Below are 5,066 nucleotides of genomic sequence, written 5' to 3' on the forward strand. Positions count from 1 at the left end.
TCAGCGCGGAATTCTACCAGACCTTCAAAGAAGTGCTCACACCAATTCTCCTCAAACTATTCCACAAAATAGAAACAGAAGGTACATTACCGAACTCATTCTATGAAGCAACAGTCACCCTGATAACTAAACCACACAAAGACCCAACAAAAAAAGAGAACTTCAGACCTATCTCTCTTATGAACATTGACGCAAAAATACTCAATAAAATACTTGCAAACCGAATCCAAGAATACAACAAAGATATCATCCACCACAACCAAGTAGGCTTCATCCCAGGCATTGCAAGGGTGGTTCAAAATACAGAAATCCATCAATGTAATCCACCACATAAACAAACTGAAGGAGAAAAACCACATGATCATCTCCTTAGATGCTGAAGAAGCATTTGACAAAGTCCAACACCCACTCATGTTTAAAGTCTTGGAGAGATCAGGAATACAAGGCACATATCTAAACATAGTAAAGGCAATATACAGCAAGCCTATAGCCAACATCAAACTCAATGGAGAGAAACTTAAATCAATTCCACTGAAATCAGGGACAAGACAAGGCTGCCCACTCTCTCCCTACCTCTTCAACATAGTACTTGAAGTCCTAGCCAGAGCAATAAGACAACTAAAGGAGATCAAGGGGATACAAATCGGAAAAGAAGAGCTCAAAGTGTCACTATTCGCAGATGATATGATAGTATATATGAGCGACCCCAAAAATTAAACCAGAGAACTCCTCCAGCTGATAAACACCTTCAGCAAAGTGGCAGGATACAAAATCAACTCAAAAAATCAGAAGCCCTCCTCTATACCAAAGACAAAAGGGCCGAGAAAGAAATTAGGGAAACAACACCCTTCACAATAGCCACTAATAACATAAAGTACCTTGGGGTGACACTAACCAAGCAAGTGAAAGACCTGTTTGAGAAAAACTTCAAGTCTCTGAAGAAAGAAATTGAAGAAGATCTCAGAAGATGGAAAGATCTCCCGTGCTCATGGATTGGTAGGATTAACATTGTGAAAATGGCCATCCTGCCAAAAACAATCTACGGATTCAATGCAATTCCCATCAAAATACCAACTCAATTCTTTACAGACCTTGAAAAAAGATTCTCAGCTTCATATGGAAAAACAAAAAAACCCAGAATCTCCAAAACAATCCTGTACAACAACAGATCATCTGGAGGTATCTCCATCCCCGATCTCAAGTTGTACTACAGAGCAATAGTAATAAAAACTGCATGGTATTGGCATAAAAACAGAAAGGAGGATCAATGGAACCACATAGAAGACCCAGAAATAAACCCACACACCTATGAATACTCGATTTTTGACAAAGAAGCCAAAACCATTCAATGGAAAAAAGACAGCATCTTCAACAAATGGTGCTGGTCCAACTGGATGTCCACATGCAGAAAAATGAAAACAGATCTATATTTATCACCCTGCACAAAACTAAAGTCCAAGTGGATCAAAGACCTCAACATAAAACCAGATACTCTAAATCTGTTAGAAGAAAAAGTGGGGAACAGCCTAGAACTCATTGGCACAGGAGACAACTTCCTGAACAGAACACCAACAGCACAGGCTCTAAGAGCAACAATCAATAAATGGGACCTCATGAAACTGAAAAGCTTCTGTAAAGCAAAGGACACTGTCATCAAAACAAAACGACTGCCTACAGATTGGGAAAGAATCTTCACTAACCTTTTATCTGACAGAGGACTAATATCGAGTATATACAAAGAACTAAAGAAGCTGAAAAGCAGCAAACCAAGTAATCCAATTAAAAAATGGGGAACAGAGCTAAACAGAGAATTCTCGACAGAGGAATATTGAATGGCAGAGAAACACTTAAAGAAATGCTCATCCTCATTAGCCATCAGGGAAATGCAAATCAAAACGACCCTGAGATTTCACCTTATACCCATCAGAATGGCCAAGATGAAAAACTCAAGGGACAACACATGCTGGAGAGGCTGTGGAGAAAGGGGAACCCTTCTCCACTGCTGGTGGGAATGTAAACTGGTACAACCACTCTGGAAATCTATCTGGCGCTTTCTAAGACAATTAGGAATAGTGCTTCCTCAAGACCCAGCTATACCACTGCTAGGTATATACCCAAAGTTTGCTCAAGTACACAAAAGGGATATTTGCTCAACCATGTTTATAGCAGCTTTATTTGTAATAGCCAGAACCTGGAAACAACCCAGATGTCCATCAAGGGAGGAATGGGTACAGAAATTGTGATATTTTTACACAATGGAATACTAGTCAGCAATCAAAAAGGAGGAAATCATGAAATTTGCAGGCAAATGGTGGGATCTAGAAAAGATCATCCTGAGTGAAATATCCCAGAAGGAGAAAGACAAACACGATATATACTCACTTATATAGACCTATAAGATGTGATAAACATAATGAAATCTGTACACCTAAAAAAGATAATCAAGAGAGCGGACATGGGGTAAGATGATCAATCCTCGTTTAGAAAGACAGATGGGATGTGCATTGAACGTAGGACAGGAGTCCACTGAGCACATTTGAAAGACTCTAACTAGCAGTGTTTTCAAAGCAAAGACTCATGACCAAACCTTTGGCAGAGTACAGGGAATCATAAGAAAGAAGGGGAATTAGTCTGATGGGGAAAGGATAGGAGCTCCACAAGGACCAAATATATCTGGGCACAGGGTCTTTTCTGAGACTGACATGCAACCAAGGACCATGTATGGATATAACCTAGAACCTCTGCTCAGATGTAGCCTGTGGTAGCTCAGTAACCAATTGGTTCCCCATAGTGAGGGGAACAAGGACTATTTCTAACAGGAACTCAATGACTGGCTCTTTGGCCTCCCCACCCCCCAAGGGAGGAGCAGTCCTGTTAGGCCACAGAGGAGAGCTTTGCAGCCAGTCCTGAATATACCTGATAAAACAGGATCAGATGAATGGGGAGGAGGTCCCCCCTATCAGTGGACTTGGAAAGGGGCACAGTGGAGATGAGGGAGGGAGGGAGGGTCTGGGAGGGAAGGAGGGATCGGGACACGGCTGGGATACAGAGTTAATAAAATGTAACTGATAAGAAAAAAAAAAGAAGAAGAAGAAGAAGAGAGGTCATTCTTACCTGGAAAGAAAAAGAAAATCTGTCCTTGAACCTTAACAAACCAAAAAGTGTCTTGGGAGTTGAGTCTAGTGTCTCTTCCTAATTGCAAGGCCTCAGTATGGTAGTCACTACACCTGTCTCCATGCCCCCCTTGGGGAAAGCCTGCCCTGGTACCTTAAAAGGGGAATAAAAAGCATAGCTAGGTGTGCTGTATATGCTTGCAATCTCAGCTTTGGGGAGGTAGATCAGGAGTTCAAGACCCACTTCTGGTATATCATGAATTGAGGTAAGCCTTGGATACTCGAGACTCTCTCACAAAAGCATAATGAAACCAAAGCTAAATAAAATTAGAAATAAATTAGGGAACATCTCTCTCACACATTCCTCTACGTGTCCCCATTCCTGTATCTCTACTTTTGTCATTTCTAGATTAACTTCCTCACTCAGAATGCCCAAGACAGGGGAAGAAGACATTCTTCCCTGAAAGAAAGAGACTGAGAAAGAAGGAAGGAGGGAAGTAACAGAAAAGAAAGAATTCTGCCATTTTTATGAAGTTCTAGAACTAAGTTATCTTGGTCTATTTTCTCTTGCTGCCACAGAAATATCCAAGATTGAGAGAATGACAAAGAACAGATATTTACTTAGCTCATGGTTCTGATGCTTGAGAAATGTACAACACCAACACAGGGTGAAAACCTCGGGCCACTTCATCCCATGGTGGAAGGTAGGAAAGGAAGGTGTAAGAAAGAGAAAAAAGTAGATGAGAGACAGCGCATATATGTCTCATTATTATACCCCCATCCTATTGTGGGGACATCACCTAACTCAGCTTACCTCCCAAGTGTCCCACTTCAATATACAAGCTTGGGTATTACATTTCTAACACAGGAGTTTAGCATACACATTCAAACAATGGCACCAATGTATATTGTTGCTCTAGGCAGAAAGGAAGCTCTTGACTCGGTCCCTGAACAGCCTATGAATGATCAATCTGGTGGTCAGTGTGTCAACAGACACAAGGACAAAGTTATTTAGTGAGTATGTGTACACTGCTATAAAAAAGGGAGACACTTAACAAAAGCCGCCTTTAAGACACTGATTATTTCATCCATCTTCCTAACCAGGTTGGATAGGAACCTTTGTCTCTTGGAGACAAAGAGTGGGTGGTCATCTTCTCTACACTGCTTATCTCTGTTCTTAGCACCTTCAGGTCCCATCTAGTAGCCCTACCTCAATACTACTTTGTTACTGAGCTGTAAAATTCAGACCAGACCTTATCATTTCCTTCAGCACCTTTCTCTCTGCTCCCATCTCATACTTCAGAGCAACTGTGATTTACTCGCAGTTCAGTTTCCTGAGGGTGGGAACTACCTTACTTGCCTTGTTCATCATTCTTGGCCAGTTCTTTCCTAGTACCCTTTCTTCCCAATAATAAATTCCCCTTCCTCTTTGCACCCTCTCTCCCCCAACATTGCAGTGAACCTACAATCACCTTTTGTCATTAATAAGCTTTCTCTGAAATAAGCCAATTCAAGCTGAATTAGAAATATAAAGGCATACTTAGTGGGGGCAGCTTTTCCGTGAGTTTGTCTGTCCCAAGGAATAGGACCAGGGAAATCACCATGCAGACCGGGAGGGTGGCAGCAGAGAGAGAGACAAAGAGCATGCACACAAAGGGAGAGAGAAATGCAGAGAGTCAGAGAGAGAGAAAGAGTGCAAATGTCTGGATTATATAGGGAAGAGCCTCTGCAGAGGGGAAAAGTTCAGGGCACACCTTGCAACAAGTAGTGACCAAAAGATTCTGGGAGAACCTGGAGGCCAGGTCTGTTTCGATATTCTAAGTAGGAACCTCCGCCACTTGTTTTGGGTCTGAAACCCAGAAGTCATGACATTTAAATAAGACTTTTTTTTTTCACTTTTCTTGGTGCTCCAGCCATGTAGGAAGCTGGGAGACTTGTCTTTTATTTCCACAG

This window comes from Psammomys obesus, unplaced genomic scaffold (assembly GCF_907164565.1).
Source record: "Psammomys obesus unplaced genomic scaffold, mPsaObe1.curated_primary_1811, whole genome shotgun sequence".
Taxonomy (NCBI): domain Eukaryota; kingdom Metazoa; phylum Chordata; class Mammalia; order Rodentia; family Muridae; genus Psammomys; species Psammomys obesus.